Raw genomic sequence first — 27,292 nt, 5'->3', positions numbered from 1 at the left:
ATATATATATATATATATATATATATATATATATATATATATATATATATATATATATATATATATATATATATATATATATATATATATATATATATATATATATATATATATATATATGTATATATATATATATATATATATATATATATATATATATATATATATATATATATATATATATATATATATATATATATATATATATATATATATATATATATATATATATATATATATATATATATATATATATATGTATATATATATATATATATAAATTATCTATAACTCAAATAATTTATATTTAAAGATAAAATAATCTTGTATTAAAAAAAATATGTTTTTGATTCTTGTGCACACCTCACCTCAGTTATTAATATATAAAAATGTAAAGCAACTCAAAATATTTTTACACATTTAATCGTATACATTTTATGTACGTTGACATGTTTCATGAACAGACTCCACTGTAGTTTGTTGTGCTCTAGTCACTCACAAAAAGGAGTGTTAATGTATAAAATGCATCAAATTTAGTTCAATTCATGTTTATTTGCATAGCACCTATTATTATACACAGAAAATTTATATTTCTACATTACAAAAAAAGAATTTTGATAGCAGGTGTTTCTGTTTTTAAGTAATGTTCATATAGCAGAAATGCTCTAAAATTAGCCTATACAAATTATGCAGTTATGTCATGTATTTATATAACATTTATACAATTAAGCATTTAAACAATCAACAAATGAAAGCACATAATGTGTTGATTAAAATGCAAAAAAAAATATTTACGTGCATGAAGAGAATGAATTACATCCCACAAATCTTCTAATTAAGGAATAATTTCATAATAATAAGTTTTTAATACACAAGGTAATTTGATTTGCCGTGCTGATAACATACAATCTCTTATTTTATCTTGTGTCTTACTTTTTAAAAAGTGTTTCACAGGTCTCTTCTACTGCATCTCAATCAAGCAATCAATCAATCACTTATTTTTATATAGCCCTTTAACAGTACAGATGGTATCAAAGCACCGAACAGTATCAAATAGAAGAATACAATGATAGGGATGTTATAATGATGAAATTGTTATTAAATGCACATACAGTCTCTGTAATCAAATCAACGATAATCGCTTGAAAGTAAGTGCAAAGAGGCAACTGTGGCAAGGAACCAAAACCCCATCCATACAGAAAGGAGAAAAACTTGGAGGAAACCAGTCTCAGTTGGGTCCAGTTCTCCTCTGGTCGGACTCCCAGCACTTAATTTCCAGTTAAATTTTAAACGTAGCTATGTCAGATTGTGTAAAGGACTTGTATGTGTTCTGGTCTCAGATGAACGTCACCTCTGGGTGTTGATCCACCATCTGATCTGGATACAATCTGAGAAACAGAATGAGAAAGAAGCAGACTATTAGCATGGATGCCATTCTTTTTACAATGTCATGAGTACATTGTGTTTTATGAGAAGTGTTGCCAGTTCTGGCTTGTCTAATTAATGCAGCCTAATAGTCCTTTAAAAGATTTGAATAATAGAAGCATATTAGTGTGTTATGTGTAGGCTAGGTTATAATTAGCGTCTCGTTTTTTTCAGAATTTAGCATTAAAAAGTTACTAATTGTCACGCCAGAACCGCCATCATCCAAACCTGTCACATGGTCACGATCCCCATTATTAATTACCCGCACCTGTAGTCACTCACCTGCCATCCTTTATAACCCACTCATGCCATTCACTCGACGGCTGATCTCAAGGATGCATACCTACTTGCTGCTCACCTTCCCGTCTGCCTGCCTGCCGGCCGGCTGGCCGAAGGAACTCCTTGATCGTCCATTTCCTAAAGGAAAGAACTGCTACTTTATATTTGCTTATATATGTACTTTTATGTTGAAGTTTTGCCCTGTGTTTGATTCAACGGCTGTATGCCAATTCCCAAGTTGCTCGATTAAAAACTCACTCTTTTGAACTTAACCTGTGTCTGCCTCCGAAACCAGAAAGTGACACTTATCATCCAGTTTTTTATATTGACTAAACATTGTGTTAGTTTCTCAATTTGGTGTGTATCACCGGGCCTCAAAGAAATATACAGCTAAGTATAATCAGCATAGCAGTGAAAGCTAACACCATGTCTCCTGATAATATCTCCCAGAAGTAACTTGTAAAGTGTAAAAAGTAACGGCCCCAGTGAATGATATGATACCTCCTCATTTACTGCTAAAAACTGATAGCAGTCAGATAAATACGATTTGAACCATGCTAAGGCACTTCCACTAATGCCAACATTGTTTTCTAATTTATTCAAGAGTATGTGGTCAATGGTGTCAAATGCTGCACTAAGATTTAATAGCCCTCATAAGGAGATACAACCATGATCAGATGATAGAAGCAGGTCATTTGTAACTCTAATGAGAGCAGTCTCAGTACTATGGTACAGTCTGAATCCTGATTGAAACTTCTCGTAGATACCTTTTTATCTAAGAATGAATATATTTGTGAGGATAGTACTTTTTCTAGTATCTTTGACAGGAAAGGGAAATTCAAGATTGGTCTGTATGGGGTCAAGATGTGGTTTCTTAATTAGAGGCTTGACTACAGCCAATTTGAAGTTTTTGGGGACATATCCTAATGAGAATGATGACTTAATAATTGTCAAAATAGGATCTATGATTTCTGGAAGCAGCTCTTTTAGTAGTTTAGATGGAATAGGGTCTAACATGTTGCTTGTTTAGATGATTTAACATGTTGATACAATTCCTCCTCTCCTATAATAGAGAATGAGTGGAATTTTTCTTAGAGGATCTATAGTTCACTATCTGATGTGATACTGTGATAGCTGACGGCTGCATAGTTAAATTTATTTTATCTCTGATAGTATCAATCTTGGAAGTAAAGTAGTTCATGAAATCATTACTGCTATACTCTTGTGGAATGTTAGCACCTGACACTTTATTTTTTGTTAATTTAATCACTGTATTAAAAATGACGAAAAGAACTAGCTGTTTTTAAATCTTTTCTTTATGATAAGATACTTTCCCACCAGGATATACAAAATACTTTTAATTTTGTTTTTCTCCAGCTGCACTCCATTTTTTTTAGGATGCTACTTACAAAGCATTCATTTGTGGTGAAAGTGATTCTACCATACTTGTAACACGGTGCAGAGTTTGCAGTTTAAGCTATATGGAGTTCACACAAGACTAGATAGTGATCTGAAATATCATCACTTTGCTGCAGAATTTCAACAACATTAACATCAAATTCCACATGTTAATATTACATCTAGAGTATGATTTTGACAATGAGTAGGTCCTGACACATGTTGTCTAACCCCAATGGAGTTCAGAATGTCTTAGAAAGCCAATCCTAATGCTTTCTCATTGTCAACATGAATATTAAAATTGACAACAATTAAGACTTGTACTAACTCAGTCAGAAAAATCAGCAAATTCTTTAATAAAGTCTGTGTGGTGCCTTGGTGGCCTGTATACAGTAGGCAGTACAAACATGACAGGGTATTTATCACTAGCACTTGTTTCTCTAGATAATGTTATGTGCAGCACCATAGCTTCAAACAAGCTATACTTAAAACCTGCCCTCTGAGAAGTACTGAGAATATTGTTATAAATTGTAGCAACACCTCCCTCTTTACCTCTTAGAGGTGGCTCATTTTTATAGCAGTAATTTTGGGGGACTCATTTAAGGTAATGTATTCATCTGGTTTTAGCCAGGTTTCTCCAGTAGGCCTACCACGGTGTTTCCACAATCATTTCACGGTCCATAAAGGAATCCAGGTACACTGATTTGCTTTTGTTTTGCTGCTCAGGAAAGTGAGGAGGCTGTTTTTTTATTTTTTACAGCCACTACACAAGCAACTATTCAGGCCTTAGCTTTCTAAAAGAGAAGCATATCATTCAGTCAGGGCTCATCTGGGATCTCCCTCTGATAAGTTACTAAGTTTGTTTGAGATCCTAAAACAAAAAGACAGATTGGTTCAGACAAACCCAAGTACATCTTTCACTTCTAAGTAACTGAGATGTGAATAAACCATTATCATGGCTCTGAGAAAGTATCCAATCCAATTTATAACCGATATAACCTTTAGCTAAAAAAACCTGAACAGAAACAGCCAGCAATTAAGTTTCCCACAACAATGAAAACAAACATCACACCAGCCCACCACACACAAAAGCTCACACCTATAATATCAAAACACACATTTTAACAAGCCAACCATTTAAATCACTCAAAATACATTAAAAAGTCTTCTGACTATATTTGCGAACAGTGTTTCTTCTGTCAGCACTTTATCATCTAGCTGTAAACAGAGTTTACAGAGTGTTTTCCTTGCTGAATTCAAGCACTTCACACTGGATCTCAAAGCGCTGTTTAGTGTCCACAAAACTGAGCGAGACTTATCAGCTAGTAAGGAATGCACTCATAAACCATTCTCATGCGTCGCAAGCCACTGAAATAAATAGGTTTTGTACAGCAGCGCAGCTTCAAATGACTAGTGCTCTTTCGTTACACATTTGCCTCATAAACATTACATTGAACACTTTTCAAACTCTCATTATCAAATCAATGAAATTTAAACCACTCAATTATTATTGTTATCAATTAACAGTCAATAGCAGTCTTACCAAAGGCCTAGTTTGACCAGCATTAACTGTGGAAATGAAGCTGAATGGACACACTTCAAGCCCTGTTAGACACTGAATCACAGGTGACAATCTTGTTTGACAGCTGATTTTCCATATGTGCCCAGTCACCCACGAACTGGATTGTCAATATGGGGGACTCAGCTCAGTTTGTTTTTTTGTTTTTTTTAGAACTTTTACAAAATTATGGTGCTGGAGACTAAATTGGTCCTGATGGTTTCTCACCTAATTATTGACATAATTTTTTTATTCTCTTGCAGTTAAAATATGTATTTTGTTCTTCACCATTTTTTTCTGACTCTGATGACCCAATCAGCAGCTGCCCAGTGGTCATTCCTTAACTTTGCTAATTCTATTATTGCATTTATATTGCATTTTTCTCATGGGCATTTAATCATTTTTATCTTTTAGTCTAAGTTCAATCTCATTCTTGGCTTATTTGGCTTTATTTTACCTTCCTGGGCAATTTAGCTATTAAGATTGATGTGGTTTGGGATTGTTAAAATGTTCTTGGGAAATATATATGACGAGAATTTGAACTTGCATAATTCGAAAGTGTATTAGCGACTGGAATCATTAAGGTATCGCCCATAGTAGATGCACGCAGGAAGAGTGAAGCAGTCCGGATGTGCATGGACTACCACACTACGTATAAACGCTCATATAGTCCCTAATCAGCACACCACTCGGATCATTAATGCCCTGGGCTGTTTGGCTGGTAGTAGTAGTAGTTTGGCTTCTCCGTACTTGACCTTTGCAGCAGATATTATCCAATAGTCATGGTGGAGGAAAATACAGAGAAGAGGGTGTTTATTTGCGCTGCAAGGGATTGCTGGATCTGGCATGCAAAAGTAAAAGTCTTCCTTAATTACATTGTGTTCCATTGCACACTTGAAGAGCATGAGAAGAGACTATTAGGAGTTCTAGACCATCTGCGAGAATATGGCCTGAAATATTGATTGACATATGCCAAGTTAGTGATGTGGGACAGATTGTGTCAGCCGCTGGAGTATCACCAGACCCAGCCAAGATTGAAGATGTAAATTGCTGGAAAATGTCCACCAATTAAGTCACAGAGATTGTTTTGTAGAATTTATCGGTGATTCATAAAAGACTATTCAGCCATTGTAAGATCACTGTCTACCATCTGAAACCTGAATTAGGGATGGGGGATGTAAGGACTTTACACGGGGACCATCTCTTACCTGTAGGAGATGAAGTGATGTTGTCCGTTCCGGAAGAACAAGGAAAGTTTCTATGCCGGCGTAGATCAATACCTGTGGAGAGAAAACAAAGAAAAATATTATAACGAATGAAATATTATAATATTATACTGCCAGAGAGGTAGTAGAGCCTGTCTATTCCTGCCCCAAAAGAAACATAAGACCTGAGGTCAGATTGAGCTATGAAAGTAACCAGCTACTAACTGACCTTTAACCCTGGTCATAAATTCTGAGGGTGAGTAGTCAGAAAAGAAACCCTGTAGTACACGCTGGTGTCACTCTGTGGCACAGTGTGCTCAGTGTGCTCAAGTAAGTACTGAAATGGAGCCCAGAGTTAAGTTAAAGTATAAAAATGTAATCTAATGGGGTCATGAGATGTTTAGAAGGGGCACCATATACAGTAGAATATAATTCTAGAATGTAAGTGGGTAATGTAGTAGTCTAACACTTCATATTCTTAGTCACAAAATGTGTGTGCTTGTGTTTTTAAGAATGCTGTTATTGGTGCTAAAGTTGATTGGGGAGTACAGGTGAAGAAACTTGCTTTTGCCCTGCAAGTTAGACTGATCTTTATTTTCCTTGGTTTGTCTTTTTAAGCCCCACCCCCTGGAAAATAAAGGATGTCAGGGTTAATAGGAGAGGTGAGAAAAGAGACGTGCAGCTGAAGAGAAAGTGCAGAGAGGAACAATTGAACTGACAGACTGGATAAAATACAGTAAATTAATCATAGAGAAGTGTATAAAGTGTGTGTGTATACATGATTAAGTTAAGTTGTTAACTGTTAAGTTTATTTTGTTGTTTATATTTGCAGTCTCTGTGTTTCTTTTTTTCTTTTACTGTGGTCATAATTCATCCACTCCTAACGAGTGCTGAGACAGACTGTGCTTGAAGTTATCTTTAAAAAATGACTTTCATAACATAGATAACAAAAAGACTGAAATCTTGGTAAAATCATTGTGTAATTGCTTTAGTCATGTGATATGTGTTTTTCGAATCATATTTCTGAGCAGTGTTTCGAAACATCTGTGCTTCATGATCTCGACAATGTGTCGAAATGTCAGCTTCACATTAACCATCCTTAGTAATATTTTGACATTTAAAATTAATTATAATGCACGTTTAATTTCAAGTGAGTTGTTTAACTCAAAGTATACTTGACACAGAGGTTTTTTGAGTATTTAGAGTAGTGTTACTTTCATCAACAAAAATTTAATATTGTTGTCAACGAAACTTTATTACGTGACTCAAAGTAAATGCTGCTCATGTGACAGTGGCTATAGTTGTGCATCCACCGATCCTTGTGCATTTTGCACCAGTTGAAGTTGTTTATCAAGCGTGCACAACAGCCACCCAATAAAGCCTTGCAATAGTCTAACCTCGAGGTCATAAACGCGTGAATTAACATTTCTGCTTTTGACAATGAGGGCATATGTCATAATTTGGATATATTTTTGAGATGGAAAAATGCAGCGTAAATATCATCAGTGAAAGCTAATACCATGTCTCCTGATAACATCCCCCAGAGGTAACATGTAAAGTGTGAAAAGTAACAGCCCTATTAATGAGCATTGAGGTATATTTCACTTGAGAATAATATGATACCTCCTCATTGACTGCTACAAACTGATGGCAGTCAGATAAATATGAACGATTAAATAAACTGAAACAAGTTGTGGTCGATCATGTTGAATGCAGGACTAAGATCCAATAGCACTAATAAATGAGATACAACCACGATCAGATGATAGAAGCAGGTCATTTGTAACGAGAGCAATCTCAGTACTATGGTATGGTCTAAATCTTCATGGATACTGTTTTTCTCTAAGAAGGAATAAAGTTGTGAGGATACTATCTTTTCTATTATCTTTGACAGAAAAGGGAGATTCAAGATTGGTCTGTAAGTGACTTAGTCTTTGGAGTCAATGTGTTTTTTTTTAACGTGAGGCATTTCCACGGACTAAACACCTCCACATGAGCGAAGCTGTCCATGTACGGCCTTTGAGAGAGCCTTGCCGCTTACATCGAGTGGGTGCAGCCCCACTCCCAATCCAGAGCCCAGTCCATCACTTCACCACGTCGCGGAGCCCCAGCCTTAGCCCAACGATGGCGCAGTTGCGGTGTCTGGCACGACCACGGACCAGGTCAGACCAGGTGCGTGAGCTGGCAACAGAGCTCGCCACGGTGGAGACAGCTGAGTGCACAACGGCTGAGGATGAGCTAATCATATATCTGGGGCTGCTGGATCTGCAAGAGGAGCTGGATGATGCGGATCTGGAAGTAGACCTAGCACCTCCTTTGTGTCCTGAGTTTCTGGTTCCGTCCAGCTGTCCTGAATGCCCGCTGGTTCCGTCTAGCCGTCCTGAATGCCTGCCTCAGGAGCGCCTCCTAGAGACTGTTCCCCAAGGGCTCCCCCTAGAAACTGTTCCCCAAGAGCTCCCTCCAGTGTCCGCGCCACGTGCTCTCCATCCAGTTCCCGCGCCTTGAGCGCTCCCTCCAGTGCCCGCGCAACCAGCGCCGTCTACAGTGCAGGTTTTCCCACCCTCCCATCCTTAACATCCGCTGTCGATGGATCCCACCAGCCCCTGCGCTCATCTGGTGCTCGCCACGAGTCTGCTGGTCTCCATCACAGTCGTGGGTGGAGGATCCCTCACCTCATCATCTGGCCTCCGAGTCCTGGACTCCACATCGGCCTGTAGACCCATCGGCTCCCCCTAGGCTCCTAGCTCCCTCCTCTCCACTGTGGTTCGTCCCGTAACGTCACGTCTTTTGGATCTTTTGTTGTTGTTTTTTTTTTTGTGCCATGTGCTCTGTGTTCCCTACCTTTGTTTGTGTTAATTGTGTCATTGTCTTCACCTGTGTCTAGTTAATTTAGTGATTTCCTTGTGTATTTAAGTCCTGTGTGTTTATATTCAGTTTGTCCAATCGTCAAGGTTTTTACGTGTGGTTTATGTTCTGACTGTCTGCCTGCCTACCTGTATATTATTATTTTGTCTGTTTGAAGAGGATTAAATCTGTTTAATTATTCTCGTCTAAACTTTTAATAGCTTAGATATAAAAAGATTCTAGCATACATGTTGTTGCTTTAGATGATTTAACAAGTTTGCACAATTATTCCTCTCCTATAATAGAAAATGAGTGGAATTGTTCTGAAGATCTATAGTACACTTTCTGATGTGAAACTATAGCTGACAGCTTCATGGTATACATTTTATCTCTGATAGTATCGATCTTGGAAGTAAAGTACTTCATAAAGTCATTACTGCTGTAATTTTGGAGAATATCAGCACCTGTCGATGCTTTATTTTTCATTAATTTAGTTACTGTATTGAGTAAATACCAGGGATTATGTTTGTTTTCTCCTAAGGGAGACAAAAACAGTCTAAGTTAAATTAAACGTGAGTGGGAATGAAAATTATTAACCGACCGGCTAACAAATGCTTAATGTACTGCAGCCACATTACACGATTTTAGATTAAAAGCGAATGATCAACAGTCGAATTAGTCAGACTAGTTTGATAGATAGTTTTAGAAATGTGGAGCTAATACATGGAGCTACAAACACACACAATACTCTCAGCAGGCAGGAGCAACTGTGCAGGGCCCATATTTAGTGTACATATTTATTTCAAGTGCTAGTGCAAGTTGCTTGTATATCTTAAATGTATTTCACGCTGAGGTGATATCCGTTCTGTCATTTGTGATTTTCTGGGGGTTAAATTGTACCAAACTTGAGATAATCTTGGTGGTGTGGATATTTTGCAACTTAGAATTTAAACTATTTCTACTTTTACATCTACTTTAAATTCTGGTGTTGCCCCTTATGGAACCATTAAGAAAGGTGGTAGGGTGTGCTACACACCATCAGATTTGGTGTGATCCATTCCACCTATGGTCTCAGCCTCTGATTCAACATGTTCAAATGCTGACAAATAGTCAGCGATGGCCTGACATTTGGCTGACAGTTGACTATCAGCTTGGTGCTGGCCTCATCTTTAAATGTTGCATTGTGTAGTGTGCTAGCCATCTAACATTCGCTAAAGAAAGTTCAGTATTCAAAGACTTTCTGTTTGGTCATCTTTGTTACTTGTTTATGCAGGAAGATGTTTATTTTATTTCACTTTTATTTATATAGCGCTTTTAACAACACAGATTGTATCAAAGCACTGAACAGTATAAAATAGGGTAATATAATGATAGGGATGTATAATGACCAGATTGATTAATTTGTTATTAAATTCAATGAAAATCAGATCCCTGTAATCAAACTGACAATAATCTCTAGAAATTAAGTGTCCCCAACTAATCAAGCTACAGCAGCAAGGAACCAAAACCCCATCCATATAGAATGGAGAAAAAAAACCCTGGGAGAAACCAGGCTCAGTAAGGACCAGTTCTCCTCTGGCCGGACGCCCAGCACTTAATTTCCAGTTCAGTTTTAAATGCAAATATGTCAGATTGTGTAAAGGACTAATTGTGTGTGCATGTGTGTGTGTCTGGTTCCAGTGATCTGTCCACGGGGCTCATCTAGTTGTTCTGGTCTCCAATGTCATCTCTGGGTGCTGATCTGGATACAAACTGAGAAACAGTCTGATCTGAATCTGGATACAAACTGAGAAACAGAATAGGAAAGAAGACGAATATTAGTGTAGATGCTATTCTTTTTACTTCTGCTTTAAAACAGTCTGTATTGTACTGAGCACTATAGGATTAAGACTATTGATTTGTTTTTTTGGCCTCTGACTTTGACAAAACAGCAAAATAATCCAATGTGTGTGATTGAGACTGTATACATTTTTTTGAGGTTTGGTTTTGATTTAGATGTGTTTCTCTCTCAGACTCCTGAACACAATCAGACCAGGTCTCGTGAAGAAAACAAACAGACTGCCCACTCCAGTAGTTGTTCTGGTAAGTGTTTCTACTTATGTATTCATACAGCCATTCGCCCACCTCTTCTTGTCTTATTCAGGGCTCTAGAGTGCTACCTAATTTCTCAATGGTGTGACAAAAAAAAATCTGAGGTTCAAGGGACCAGCCATTCTAGGGAAAAAATAGTCTCTGTGACCCTAAAAGCCTGCCTGTGGTTCAAGACTGTTGCAAACATTAGGCACATATCACAGTCCAAAACAATTAGTGAAGGGCGGACCCCCCCTCTGATTTTGAAAATATGTGTATGCTGCCGTTAGACAGAGAGGTTAGTAGCCTTGGCCCGTCAGATATAATGTAGCCGTGGATGATGAAAGAAAATTAAAAGAACGATTGACCACTTTTTCATTAGGAATGTTAAGCTCAGGCCTGATCCGTCCAAAAATCATAACCAATGCTCTGACACAGAGCCATCGATTTCCTTTTTTGTTTTTTCAGCCCACCCTAAAACTATAACCAGTTCTCTGAATGATCAGGCCAGTGCTGCTTCCTCAAGTTCCAAAGTGTATCATTCTCGCTCATATATTGATCTAGATATAGTACTCGTGCTGTAATGAAACATCACAGTTAAATGTGTGTTCTGAGTTTGTCACACCACAGAAAAATGTGTTATTAACCACCCAGCTAAATTTTTATACTAAAAAATGCTAAGTAAATAAAAAATGATATCAGAATCTTAATAAGCCATCTTCTGTGCTCTAAAACACTGGGGGCATGTGTGCTTGTGGCACTGAAACACACTCACTCATGACAAAGCTGCTGTCTTTCTAAGCTGTTTTCCTCAAGCAGCTTGATTTAATAAAGAGTCCAAGCTCAGTTGTTTTGTAAATTATAGCAACCACGTAACATAAGTCAGTCTCAGTGCTGCTTCAAGTCAAACACAGCTTTTATAGTGTAGTTAGCTTCTTTGCGTCACTTAGCTCAGATTTAGACCCGCCAAATAAATTCTGCTCATGAAAATGGTGAAAAATTGTTCAAAATCTAAATAAAGTTTAAATGTAGTAAATGTAGTCTTTATAACATGTTTCAGCAATGCATTTATAATGTTTTTACAAACAATTCACAACATTACATGGACTTTAATGTGTGCACACATTTGAATGAAATGCATGCCAGGCACTGCACAGACTGCATGCCAGCCTGGTCTCATTAAATTTCAGTGGCGCGATTTTCTGTTTCTATTTGGTGTGCTTATGATACGCATCTTCCATATACCTCTAAACCTAACCAATGCATCTCATATGCATGCTAAAGTCGTTATAATAGTATATAATAATTCTGCATATCAGTAGCATACAAAAAAGTATGGGTTGGGGGAGTAACTACGGATGATGAATTTAAGTGGGCAAATCAGAATCTAAATTAAAATAGATAGACACATGCATGCACACACACACACACACACACAAACAAACACTCAATCACACACACAAACAGACAAGATATATAAGACATATAAAATGTAAAACACGTTTGTTTAAATCTATATTGTATGTTTTTAGTATTTAAAAGTTAAAATATCATAATAATATAACAATTTATGCAATCATATAATGTATAAATAAGTGGGTTATTTATACAGTTGGGTTACTTATTATTGTTTAAACATGAATTTCACAACATTTAATAACCACATCCCAGCCCAGTGAAGGTGAAGAGGAATTACTGTATGAGATCCCCCAGGAAGTGTTCTGTGATTGTGACTTAAATACACTGCTCAATTATGATATGCTGAATTGTCAACCGTTGCTTTCAGAGCCTTTTTGACTTGATCAGACCCCAGTTATCTTACTGGGAGGCAGGGGAAATTATATCCAGTTTGCAAACTGATGTGGTATCCATTTTAAGAAATATCAATTCATGTCAACAACACACCAAGGCCTTTCAATTCAAACCACTGAATTTTGGAGAAACTGTCACAAAGAACTTTATAGTGAATTCTGACACTTAAAAAAGTGCATGATCAGTATGCCAGCACAAGTGACAAAATAACCTGTATTGACAATGGGTTTATTATTGGTTCTTTATTTTTTTTTCTTTTTTGATGTTTCATATACATTGTTGAGGTGTATGTTATTAATGATGGTTGATTTTAATTGTGTTTTTACTTGTGTGAGAAACTTATTTTACACTGTACACTGTATATTTAGTATATAACCTGTGCAAAATTCCCTGCCTCACGCATGCGCAAGACGAACTTGCAAAGAAGTTTCAGTTCGGCAGCATCCAGCATAGTGGAGTAATACGGAGTTTCTCTGGCTTTGTTTATTCCTTTAAAGTCTGTTTTCAATTGTGTGATATTGCTGTGCGTGAATAATTCCGTAAGTAACAATATTTGTTATCATTGTAGATGTGTTTTGGAGTGTGGAGTGTTTATAACGTAATTCAGTTTATTCTACCTCCAATTGTGTTATTACGATTGCGTCATTATAAATGCAATGGCTGTAATGCTTTGGCATTTGACACATCATTCAATTGATTGCAATCAAAGATTATAATTTATTTGTATAAAGTATCACTTGTTGTGTACTGGTGTAAATATTGATTCAGTCCCTGATCGGCATTACATGGAGCACCTGAGAGCACTAGTATAGGGTGCACAGTGTTATTTGACACCGCAAGCAGCAGCAGTAGCTCCGGTTTGTTTAATAAAGCTGCCTATGTGCTCATACCACAAGAAGCTCTTGTTTAGTTTAGTTCACTATTACCTTAGACAATTATATAGTTTTATATAGAGTTCTTATAGAGTATCTCATATAATTACATGTATTTACCATCTTTATTTGTTCTCCAAGAGAAACCACATTTTGTGCATAACCAAACCAATCTTTGAGAACTTTGAGATTGAACATGTTCACTCTGGAATAGCTGCAGGTAAAGCAGGTAAAAGGTCCTGCCGCGTACCCCGGTAATCCATTCAGTGGTCGCATTTTAATGCTTTTGTGATTTTGAGCTTGCATTATATCTAGGATAAGATCTTGTAAAATGTCATAATAACGCTTTCAGTTGATGGCTGTTAAAAATCGCGACATCTTATTTTAAAGAGAACAACTGTACCGCTCAATCACAGATGCCTTAACATTACTAGATATAGCAAAATGATGTACTTTTTCATCAGTTGTTGGAAATGGTTTTGTTTTTGTGGCACGCAGTTTTTGAGTGTAGATTCAACCCTTTCGTGACTGAGTTCCCATCCGGTCTTATCCACGTCCACCTGGTCTGTTTGAAATCATACATCTTTCCCGACTCTGTTCCTATTGTATTTGACTTGTGCAGATCTGTGTAAAGTCAGAAACTTCTTTATCTTTCAGAACAACCCCGTATTTGTCTAACACAGCTCGTTTTAAGCACTCTTTACCACCCAAAGCCCCTGGATTTGATGGGTTAAAGTACACTTTTTCCATTAAATTGGACATTTTACCCCCGTTTTTTTCAGAAAAAAATGACAGAGCAACTACTGTCAGACAGGTTTTTATTCACAAACAGTGAATAACATGTAGGTACACATGTAGGAGTACATGGTCATACACAGAGATGGAAAGTAACTAATTAGGCCAAGCACCAAAGGAGTAGAGGCACCTATTGTTATTTTTAGTGCTCTTTTTTTTGTTCTGCACAAAGTCTATGGCCACCCATAAATAATTAGAACAAGCAAGACTACCTGCAGTGTTTTGGAGCTATGCCCCCTAGAGGCAACTCACTATTAATTTCATGACTTCTTTGATGAAAGCAGGTGTAATAAAAAGGTTTGTCATGATAGCCAGAAGAAAAACAAATGAGTGAAAACAACAGGTGTTAATTACTCAGTGTCTAGAATTTGTGTTTTGAAGAGTTTAGTTTGGCTGGGCCATATCCTTTCTCCTCCATCACTCACCCCTTCCCTTGTTAGATTGGGTCTTATCTTCCCTGTTTACTAATCAGCGCTGCCACCCTAATAACAGATATGGTTAATTACATTGCAGCATTCCTTAAATCTCTCTATCCAACTCTCTGCTTGGCTTGCTATGTCTTAACAACAATTGTGCAATGGATTATGCTGGAATATCTTTTGCGCTTTAAAAAGTTGGGGACTTTTTAAACTTTCTTGATAATAACACTGATACCCGAATAGTTTGTTAATTCTGCTTTTCTGCTGAACTTTTTTCAGAATTTCAGCAGTTTTTTCTTGTGCTATATTGCTTAAATATTATATTCTAGTTAAGGAGTGCAACAATTCAGAACCTCTTGACCAATTACAATGGCCAATAATTAGTGTTTTACACTAGTGGCCATAGCTGATATAGAATATAAAAAATGGAAGATGACGATACAGAATCAAACAAGCCCAAAAATGTTTTTGTTGTATTGCTATACAAATATTACAGAAAACCAATTCAAAGAGAAAAAAAGATTTTTGAACAGTCTCCTCCAATATGACCCTGCCTGGGACTGTGAGGACGAATCATTTGTTTTTCATTGTGGCCTTTGTTTAGACGATTATGTAGATGAGTTCACTGAAATCTGCCATAGAGCAACATGTGATGAACAATCAGCCAGAGCCCACAGCAGATGAAGTGCCCAGATAGACTCCTCCTGACTCGCATAAGAGTCATCAGCTCCACCTTGGCCCTCCAGGACTGCTCAGCTTCTGATTAATGCACACTTGTTGGAGTTCCTATTAATTATCTAGTCTGTGTCTTTAAGCCCTGAGTTTCTTTTTTTCACAGTTTGGTCTTATTTATGGTATGTGTGTAGTGTGTTGCATGGCTTCTCATGGTTATTAAAAATCTTTGTAAACTTTCGTCAACTTGTGCTATTTTTATACAGCTACACATTTTGACTTTGCTACAAACACTGGATCTCATGAAACTGGTTATTGGTTGAAAAAATGTAAACAAAAAAAAACCCTGAAAGCCAATATAACACTGACATCAGTAATGATCAATGAATTTATCTGTAATATAATATATTAAACTCTAAAAGGTATAAAATAATAATTTATTTAAAATTCAAATATTCATTGATGGCAGTTGCCTTAAATCCATTTTTAAGATTTTAGTTTTAAAGAATATTATGCAATGCAGCCAAATGGACGTTTTCTATGTTGTTTTAAAACAAAATACCACAACCTTAATTGTTGCAATCATTGCACTTTCATAAAAACGGTCGGTCGTCTTTTAAAATAATGCAGGTCTTCTTGGCACTTGTAGCTAGCTCATAACTATTGTCAAGAGCAAACTGCACAAACACGCTGTTATCTCCAGTATCATAATAAAACAGGTTAACACCCCCTTCCTTTTCCTGTTTTTTGGTTTGTAGGACTTTTGGCCCTCCAGGCTTGCTATTCAGTCTACAGTTAGGGGGCTCTCGAGTTTTGCTTGATGTTAATTTTGCATAAACTGCTGTAATAGGGTAATGTTTTAGTTTTTAACTGTGTGCTCATATAGAGAAGGAGGCCACTCTGAAGTGCAGACCTGTAATGTTTTAGGGAGTTTATCAAGGTTTAACAGCTAAATGTGCTCAGTCAGTTATTAATCATAATTGGAGTAAATAATCTGTAGTTCGAGAGATTTTCAAAGATTGAATTTAAAGTTCAGACACAATAAATGTATAAATTTTGCACATATTTGTTTATAGGTAACACATTTTTTGCATAGGTTATGTTCGAAAACAGAAATTAGATGAAAAAATGTCACTTAATTATTTTATAAGATTGCCCGGTTCTGCATCCCCTATCCACTACCTACTTCAGCAGTCTGCTTCTTTTTATTTTGCCTGTTTCTCCACCACAAATATTATGTCTGCTCACCAGTTCGTTTTAAAGCAGGTGTCAGTGCAGTGTGTATGAGCTGGCTGTTTTTCTTGGTGGGAGGCTGTATGATTGGAGGTGAAGGAACATAAAGAGGAATTCTGTGCATAACCTAGGAACATGACTGCATTACACAATCAGTATCTGCAGCTCTTTTATTTATTATTAAATTAATCACTTGGCACTCACATGTTCACTGCATGTGTCCATGCAATTCATCACATTTTTGAGCTTCTGAAGAAATGTAATATAATGCTCTTAACTACCACTTGAAAGCTACATCAGCCTAATATCTCCATTCCCAATGCAAAACTGATTGGATCAGTGGAAACATTTCTTGTGGTATACTTTGCACCTCACTATCTGATATTGCTATTTTCATCTAATGGATAAATCTGGGTTTAGCACATGCCAGTGGAATGCAATTGTAATGCTACAGCAACTATTTAGCATGGTTTATCATTCAATGCTAAACAGTTGCTGAAGGACTACAAATATCAACAATAATAGTCATAAAAGACATTTTACATTATTTGTTATTTAAAATGGTCAAATATTTAATTTGACTGTCTAATTTAATATATAAATGATGTTAATCTATCAATCAGTCACTTTTATTTATATAGCGCTTTCAACAATACAGATTGTATCAAAGCACTGAACAGTATCAAATAGAAAAATAGAATGATGGTAATTAATACTGACGAGATTAAACACATTTTTAATATATGAAGACTCTGTAATCAAATCGATTATAATCGAGAGTTTTGAGAAAGCAGCGGATGTGCAGGACTATAATGTTATAAGAGCTTGATCAAGTATTTTGGTATTTTTAGATGTTTGATAGGGAGCCAGTGCAGTGCATACTTCCTAGTTCTAGTAAGGACCATTTTGGACCAGCTGTGGTTTGTTTATTAATATATTAGAATACATTAGAAATATTTGAACCAGTCCCATAGTCTCTATCTTTTTTAAGTCCAAAATGTGAAAGCAATAACAGAGCCTGATATTCCAGAGCGTCATCCTTTTCCTTGTGCTTTCTCAACAGAGTATTGTGACAGGTACCTTCTTCTGAATTGATTTTGATGAATTGTAGTTGATCTTACAATCCTTTGCACTCTATTCAGTTGGGTTAAATAATAAAAATGTGGTTGGGTTAAAAAAAAAGCCTGTCCGAAAGCCGTTTTATGTGTGTCTGTGTGTGTCAGGACATGTGAGCAAAGCGGAGCATGTGAAATTTAGCGTTTTTTCCAAAGGCCAGAGCAATCGCTCTGGTTCTGCTCCAATACCGCTCACACCACGAGTCTAGGGCATGCATAAATCCACACCTGTGCCTTCGCTTCAAAGAATATGGTTGAAATAGGAAATATTGGCTAATAATTAATAAAATATTTCTTTCTAGACTATGTTCCACTAACAATGGAATACGTGCCTATCAGCTGTGGTCCAATCACACCACAACCGTGGCCACATGACAGAACAGAATTGAAGTTGAATTTTCTGCAACAGTCACACAAATACACATCTTGAATGAATGAATAAATTAAATAATTCCTAGAACCTAAAGACAGTAATTACAAGGCGAGTAGTAGTGCAGGGATCTGTGTCCATTAATCAGTGGGTCTGCCTGATGTTTTTAAAATGTCAACATTTTCAAGTCTTTTACTCTTTCTGTTGGGAAAAGAAGTGAAATGAAAGAGATGCAAAACATGTTCTTTTGTACAGAACCTAACAGAAGTTGAAAATCTTGTAATCAGCTGTTCTGCACCATGACCTCCTGGTCAGCAGGGGGTGGTATTTTACAGTTAATATAATTTGCCTTTTCTTAAGTTATATTGATAAAATAAAATAATGTATTTAAAAAAATAATTTTATTTTTTACATATAATTAAAATGTAAAGTTTAAACACATATATTAGACATATATAAATGTTTTTTTTTTTCAGAACTTGAGTCCCGCTAAACTGAGTATATGAGAAGTTAATTAAATCAAATGATCATGTTCTCAGCTGAAATCTTCACTCAAACTAATGAGCAGTACTGCAGACTTCTTTAGTACAACAACATAGAAATATTGCTTTGTCATTTGTATGTTATTATTGTGTACTGTCAGAAGGGGCCGGTTCAGTTCTAGGGGGAGGGCACTGTCTCTTTCTCTCTCTTTTTCTCACTCTCTCTTACTTTCACACATGGGCGTAGGACAAAAAGTTGTGTCCCTTCAAAACAACAAAGGAACAACAATCACTAGGGGCAGGAAGGAAACTGTGCCACCCTTCCAGGTCCGAGAGAGAGAGAGTGAAAAACTAAAGGGAGGAATCAGGGGCCTTTCATTGGAGCTGGGAACCAGAGAGTAGCAAATAACAAAGATCAGGTTGCATGTTTCAACAAAAGGCACAGAGCCACCTGAAGGAGAGAAAGGCAGTCCTGCACCTGAGGTAGAGTAAAGTTTTTTACACTTGCAGAAAGAGTGAGAAAGAGAGAGAGAAACAAGCAGTGGATGATTTAAACCGAAGATGTCAGTTTGCCTCCCCTTCAACTCTTTAATGTATGTGTGAAGTTAGTCTTATGCAGGATTCACTCACATGTGTGTTTATGTGTGCTTAGGATAATGTGGCGCTCTTCCTGAAGGGTTGTTTGGAGTTAGATTTGAAGAGCTCTCAGCTATTCGATCTTGGAAATCTACAAGATACCTCTGCACGCTCTAACAAGTAAGATCAACCATTCATTACACAGAGATTATGTGTAGGTGCATGCTTGTATGTGTACGCCCCATAAGTTTAAAACACTGATGTTTTTCTCTAATTTGTTACATATACAATAAGTGACTTGAATAGTGAAGTCCTATAAATGTTTCCATATAATTTAGTTTCTAGTGGAAAAACATTAAACTCTCATTAAAACCAATCAATATATTATTATGATTTCCTCACAAAATCTGTTGAGATTGCTGTATATGTCATCTCACGTCTTTCGTTATTGTTTTAACCATTGTAGTTTATGGCTTGTATGGCTGCTATGACTTATATACTGTGCCCCTATTATGGGTTATGAAAGGTTCATATTTTAGTTTTGGGAGTACCCAACAATAGGTTGACATGCAGGAGGGTCAAAAAATATTTAATTTTAATTTTATTTTAATTACTTGTTCAATGACTCCCAAAAATTATGCTAATCTGCAGTCATTGGTTTGCATCATGCTTGTAACCTCTGATAAAACAGTGCTTGTGAGCGCAGTGCAACTTTGTGTATAGTGTTACAAGAGAAACTGCTGTTTTATAGCTCTAAAAGACAGCACCTATTGGTAAAGAATGAATTTTAATTTTTTATTCAGACCAACGCAAAAAGACCAATAAGTAGGAAGGCAAATATATTAATGTGCCATGTTGTGAAATGTGCCAACAAGATGAAACAGCTTGGGATTTGTTTTAAAAATATCTCATTTTAATGATTCCAAGTTAACTATTTCTTTTGAGAGACAATAACTTCATATACGGTGCACTTTCAGATTCACTTGGAGCTGTTACATACTTGCATGAAAGGTCATTTTCAAAAGTACATAATTGGGGCACTTAAATATTATCATGGCATTGCTACATACTGATGAACAGACTGAAATCCAAAAACCAACACACAACAAATAAATGTAGCAGCACTATGCACTTTTGCACAAATATTAAAATAACAACATTTACATGTTCAGGAATTCAATTGAACAAAAAAGTGATTTACAACAGGTCAAGCTGGTTAATGATGGCGAAGTGATTTTTGTGGTTAGTTATTCTTTATCGCTGCTGCTACATAGAACACAATGAAAAAGAGAGATTTCAATAGAGTGTTTCACAAAACTAAAAAGAAAAGGTCTTCCACAAACCATCAACTGTTCAAACAAAAAAATGATTACCGTAAATTCTGGACTATAAAGCGCATCTGCATATAAACACACCCGCTCTATTTTTAAAAAATAAAAATTAAAAAAATAAACAAGCCGCACCTGCATACAGGCCGCATCTGCTCTATTTAAAAAAGTTACAAGCCACAGATATGTATGTTTTTAGATTAGATATTTACTACAGGAACAGAACGATTTTGAATTGTAAATGTACATGTATGTACCTAAATAGATCCTTTCCTAACCTGTATTTTAACACGGCAGCAACTTTGCTGATTAAAACGGGACAGAACCAAGAGAAAATAACCGGTATTTACAGTATTTATCTTCATTTCTCCTGTGTGTGAAATCACGTCACCTTAACCATCTCCGCTGAAACCCACGAAGTCGTCTTCTTCAGTGTCGGAGTTGAACAAACTCAGCAGCGTTTCATCACATCTGTCTCCATCAGTCTCGCTTTCCGTGTCATATCTGCTGTCATATACCGACTTATATCTGCTAAAGAGGAACTAGCGTATTCTTCTTGAACTAGCGTATTCTTCTTGAACTAGCTTATTCTTCTTTGCATTTATTTTGTCTTAGTTTTGATTCTAATTCCGGTTAGAGCGCCCCTAGCGGTGGAAAAAAATCTGCAGAATAGCCGCACCTTTGTATGAGCCGCATGGTTCAAAACCTATGCAAAAAGTAGCGGCTTATAGTCCAGAATTTACGGTAACTCACTCACAAACCTAATTATGCAGGCAAACCAGGACACAGATAATCTAACTAATGTAATCAAAGGGGAGACATAAACTAGATCAAAGAATCTAGTAAGATCAAGATCTATAAAGATCAGGCAGGTAATGTTAGTCAAGCTTACATCAGCTGATTCTCAGCTGAGCCTCATCTATACTTATCAAAGCATCTATATAAGATATTATCAGCAGTTTTCGCATTGCTCAATTAATTAAATCAAACATAATATGGCAGGCAAAATTTGGGAGGCAAAACGCCATCAACACTAGAAAATGGGAATTTAGCGAGGAATTCATTTCCCCATAGACTCACCTCCAATGCATTCAACTTGAACATGTGAATTGATCATAAGCTGCCTGATTCTAGAAGTTAGCATTACTTCACGCATTACTGCATTATTGAAATGGACTCGTTATGTGACCGACTCAAGAACAAATTCAGATGGGAACTTCATCCCCATGAAGGATATCAAGAGATCAAGCATCTTCACCAAAGCTGCTATGTTTCACTCTCTCAAATGTCTTCACAACCTACAGTAAGTTTATTTTAATGCTCTCAGGTTATTGGCAACATCTATGTTGCTATGGCTATGTGTGTTGCTTAGGCTTGTTTATTTTTTTAGATGGCAGTGTTGGTCTATGTTACTGTCATTACGACGATGCAATATGCTGTGCTTAAAGGGGGATACAATACCATTTTATGTTTTCTGAGTTGTTTACACTGTTAAGATTTGGATTGTTATATGCGTGTGCACCCAGCAAACTGAGAAGGAGCTTGTCTGTTTTCGGGGGGGAATTGTAAGCTGTATTTTTTTTATGAATCTGATTAAACCGAAGACTACACTATATTTACTCAAGATTAACATGAGATTGACATGTTAACATAAAAATGTGTCTTATGTTCTCTCTAACCTAGTCAAGTTGCCTTTATTTCATAGTACTTACAACACAAAGGAGCAGGAATAACAACCATGGTGCAAATAGAACCATTTTTGTTGCAGCCCTTCTCCATTCAAAAACCTTGGCTGCCGACATGCTAAATAGCTGCTTTTCAGCCAAAGACTTTGCAAATTGTTGTACTTGAAGGTAATGAAATGCTTCTGAGGCAGCTTAACAATTCAATGGTATAGATCAAATAGAACAAGCTTTATTGATAAGTGGATATTTAATTACTAATACTGATTTCTCACTAGAATAACTTCAGACACCATCTGTATTTTGATCAACTACCCTGGATTGTGGGTATTAAAGGGGATAAGCAAAGGATATCTATTCTGCCATTATTATCAACCAGTAAAGGTGTCTCAGGAGGCAGAAAGTAAAAGTAAAATTTTTAGACATTGTTTTATTGCCTTCCTTCCGCCAAATGTGTCCTCCAAAGGCAACAGTTTCAGATTCAGCCTTCATTTCAGCATTATTCTATTTCAGTATCAAACACACTTGTTCTGTGTAGTTGTATTGAAACATGCTTGTTCTTAAGCTCTTGTATGGGGAACATGATTGTTCTTAGTTATAGTTGTACTGTCGGGAACAAACTTGTCCCAGAGCTGCTTGTTTTTGGAACAGGATTGTTCTTAAGCTGTAGCTGTATTATTGGGAACATATTTTTTGGTAATGATCCTGACAGAACCGACTTTACTGGAAAATGAACTGTATACTACTGTCCTTTTTATACCTTTTTATATGCTGCTTTACACCAGAATGTAGATTTGTTAACACTATCTCTCCCTAGGCTACCTTAACGTGGTGGAGGAGCTAGGTTGTCCGGGGCTATATGCTCCTGGTAGGGTCTCCCAAGGCAAACAGGTTCTAGGTGACAAGCCAGACAAAGAGCAGTCCAAAGAGCAGTCACCCGGTACGGCGCAGATGGGGCCACACCATGGAGCCAGGCTTGGGGCTGGGGCTGGGGCTGGCATACGAGCGCCTGGTGGCCAGGCCCAGCTCGAAACAACGGCGTGGGACCATCCTCCCGTGGGCTCAGCACCTGCAGGAGGGACCGTAAGGGGCCGGTGCCTTGTGGTTTAGGGGGGCGGCAATCGAAAGTTGGGTCCTTGGTAACTCAACCCCTCGAAACAGAATCTGGTTTTAGGGACATGGAATGTCACCTCTCTGGGGAGGAAGGAGCCTGAGTTGTTGCGGGAGGTAGAGAGGTACCGGCTAGAGATAGTGAAGCTCACCTCCACACACAGCTTGGGCTCTGGAACCCATCTCCTCAAAAGGGGCTGGACTCTTCACTACTCTGGTGTTGCCCGCAGTGAGAGGCGACGGGCTGGTGTGGGCTTGCTTATAGCACCCCAGCTTAGCTGCCATGTGTTGTAGTTTACCCTGGTGAATGAGAGGGTCACCTCCCTGTGATTTCAGGTTGGAGGGAGGACTCTGACTGTCATTTGTGCCTACAGACCAAATGGCAGTGTAGAGTACACAGCCTTCTTGGAGTCCTTGAGTGGAGTGCTGGAAAGTGCTCCATCTGGGGACTCAATTGTCCTGCTGGGGGACTTCAACGCTCACGTTGGTGATGCTAGCAACACCTGGAGGGACGTGATTGGGAGGAACGGCCCCCCATATCTAAACCAGAGTGGTTGTTGGAATTCTATGCTAGTCACGGTCTTTCCATAACGAACACCATGTTCTTCAAGCATAAGGGTGTCCACCAGTACATGTGGCACCAGGACACCCTAGGGCGAACTTTGTGGTTGTATCATCTGATCTCTGGCTGCATGTCTTGGACACTTGGACATTGTCGGGTGGAGGAAGGAATACTTTGAGGATCTCCTCAATCCTGCTAACAAGGGCCGGGCCCCGATAGGGACTCGACCATCACCCTGACTGAGGTCACTGAGGTTGTTAAGAAGCTCCTCTGGACCGGAGTGTGTGCTCCAACTATAGGGGGTCACACACAAAGTCTATGCCAGGGTACTGGAGATGATTATTCATCTGACAGTCGAACCTCAGCTTCAAGTGGAACAATGCGGGTTTCGTCCTGGATGTGGTACACTGGACCAGCTTTATACCCTCTTCAAGATACTGGAGGGTTCCTGGGAGTTTGCCCAACCAGTCCACATGTGTTTTGTGGATTTGGAGAAGGCATTCGTCCGGGTTCCTCACGGTGTCCTGTAGGGGGTGCTCTGGGAATATGGGGGAAGGGGCCCATTGTTAAGGGCTGTCCGGTTCCTGTATGAGCAGCGCAGGAGCTTGGTTTGCATTGCCGGCAGTAAGTCAGACTTGTTCCCAGTGCATGTTGAACTCCGACATGGCTGCCCTTTGTCATTATTTTTATGGACAGGATTTTTAGGCACAGCTGGAGGCCGGAGGGGGTCCGGTTTGGTGACCAAAGGACATCGTCTCTGCCTTTTGCGGATGATGTTGTCCTGTTGGCTGCATCTGGCCAAGACCTATAGTGTGCAGTGGGGCAGTTTGCAGCTGAATGTGAAGCGGCTGGGATGAGAATCAGCACCTCTAAGTCTGAGGCCATGGTTCTCACTCGGTCAAGGGTGGCTTGTCCCCTTCAGGTTGGTGGGGAGTTCTTGCCTCAGGTGGAGGAGTTTAAGTATCTTGGGGGGTCTTGTTCACGAGTGAGGGGAGGATGGAACGAGAGATCGACAGATCGGTCCAGCTTCTGCAGTAATGCGGTCGCTGTACTGGTCTGTCATGGTGAAGAAGGAGCTGAGCCGCAAGGCAAAACTCTCGATTTACCGGTCAGTCTACTCTCACCTATGGTCATGAGCTTTGGCTCATGACCGAAAGGATGAGATCCCGGATACAGCTGCCTCTGCTCAGCTAGCGAGAACTGAGCCCCGATGACATGGTGACACCCATTTCCCAAATGTTGTGATCACTCCCTCTGCTGCTACTACCTGTTAAAGGACTATAAATACTGTTGTAGGCCCCTCACCTGCAGGTTGCATTGTACTATTGTTGTTTCCCGAGTTTCCTTGTGTTTCCAGAGTCTTAGATTCCTTGGTTTTGACCCTGCCTGTCTTTTGATATTCTGATTGTTTGCTGCCTGACCCGACCTCTGCCTGTTTTTGGATTTTGTTGTTGCCTTGCCTCTGATACACCTGTTTGCTGTGATTTGACGCCTGCCTGCTTTGACTATGCCTTTGCTCAATAAAAGCCTGCAAATGGATCCGCACGCTTCAGACCCCTCAATCATGACAGAATGCAACCTCACACCAGGATCCAGGGGCTTTTCACCCGACCCATGGCCAGGTAGGCGCCTTGCAATATCTCTACTAACCCTCAAGCAGGGCACCCGAACACTTGAGGATTACACCCAGGAATATCTGGACCTGGCTTACCTCTCAGACTTTCCGGACTGTTTGTTGATGGAGTTGTTTCATGAGGGAATAAATCAGCCACTCAAGACGAAACTTGTTTGAGAGGGTCCATGTGAGTCACTTGCAAAGTTTGTAGAATTTGCTTTAGTGACTGTGGGGTCAGCGTTCACTCTGGGTATTGAGGAGGAAGAGGACACCGCATCAACTCCTGTAATTGCCGCCTGCCCAGCGCCGCTCCCCAAGATGGCCGCCTGCCCTGATACACTGCACAAGATGGCTGCCTGCCCTGATCCACTGCACAAGATGGCCGCCTGCCCTGCGCTGCCTCCAGTGCCCGCGCCTTGTCTTGCGCCGCCTCAAGTTAACCCACCCTCCCACCCTTGCCACACACCATCAATGGATCCCAGCAGCCCCTGCACTCATCCTCACCAGAGATCTACATCAAGGGGACAAAGTATGTGACCCCCATGTCCATGACATCTACCAGTATAACCGCTGGAAACAATAGGACCAGTCACGCTTCTCAAGAAACCAAAAAGATAAGAACAACTGGAAACTTAACCAGACATCTAAAGTTTATTGTCTGACTCCAAGAGCAACTCGGTGACAAGGTTCAACAACCACACAGAACTAGTAAGTCTCTCATGGCCAAAGTTGATGTAAACACTGAGGTACCACAGAACATCACCTCAGTCCTCTGTTACTCACTAACAACCTATCAAATGAACAACTTCAAGAACCTGTGCAACAGAAAGTCTACTACAACCAGACGGCATCACAAGAGGAATGCAACACAGGAGACAAAGTTTCGCACCTCAGTTTCACACAGCCATGCCAAACTACCAAAGAACTTCGTGCCTTGCTGGACTTCCATCAGATCATGGACACTTTTTGAATCCTCCCTAAAAGAGCTATAGCCTAAGCTTTTGTGTGTCAGAGTGGTTGTTATAGAGTGGTGCCCAAACAGGGAATCCAGACTAGATGCCAGACAATGTAGGACTGCCTGTAGTATCACATGAGAAGTAAATGTGAATGAATTGAGAGGAAAATAGAAGTAGCCATGCAGGATCTGGGGCAATCAGTGATAGACTGCCTAAAAAGACGAGATGTACAGATCGAAAGCAAGTTAAAGGCTTTGGTTCCTTCTATGTCTACTCCCGTATCATCTAGATCCAAATCTCAAGATCAAACTTATAATGTACCATAACACCAATTAACTTTTTCCGGAAACTCAAGTTCAGCATATAACCCTCCATTTAAGATGGATTTCCCCTGCTTTGGTGACTGTCAAGACAAAGATCCTATTGTCTTCATAGAAGGTTATTGAGGAATATTTTGCTGTCCGCCCACTCAATGATTGTGAGATACTGGCTGCCCCTACGTCAGTGGTGAAGGGGACTGCCAAGGATTGGTGGCAGGCAGAGAGAAAAAATGTGCATGGATAGAGACAATTCAAGGAGTTGTTTCTTTGTTCATTTCTTAGTGAAGATTATGAGGATGTGGCATCACGTAAACCTTTGGAGAGAAAGCAAGGGGCAATGGAAGGTATAGGAGACTTTGCATTTTATTACTGTGCATTGTGTCTAAGATGGAAATGAGAGATGTCAGAAAAGGATATAGTTCAAGCCATACTTCGAAACTGTAACCCCCGACTAGCAAGTTTGTTATGAGATAAAGTAACTAGTGTGAGTGAATTAGTCAGAATAGGTACTCAAACTGAACAGGATTTTAATGAAGCAAAGAGGTATTGGAATCAAGTCAATACAGATGAGCAAAGGAAAAGATCTTTTAGTTC

General features: G+C 38.6%; 1 protein-coding gene across 1 annotated transcript in view; it reads left to right on the top strand.

Moving 5' to 3' along the window:
• Window positions 1–18,822: 18,822 nt before the first annotated feature.
• Window positions 18,823–27,292, top strand: part of LOC122357265 (LIM and calponin homology domains-containing protein 1-like) — a 159,733-nt gene continuing 151,263 nt past the window's right edge. The window contains 2 exon segments of the mRNA XM_043256572.1: window positions 18,823–19,032; window positions 19,202–19,305. The gene's annotated coding sequence lies outside the window, so the exon portion shown is untranslated.

This window comes from Puntigrus tetrazona, chromosome 14 (genome assembly GCF_018831695.1).
Source record: "Puntigrus tetrazona isolate hp1 chromosome 14, ASM1883169v1, whole genome shotgun sequence".
NCBI lineage: Eukaryota > Metazoa > Chordata > Actinopteri > Cypriniformes > Cyprinidae > Puntigrus > Puntigrus tetrazona.
This window is presented reverse-complemented; position numbering and strand designations above follow the sequence as displayed.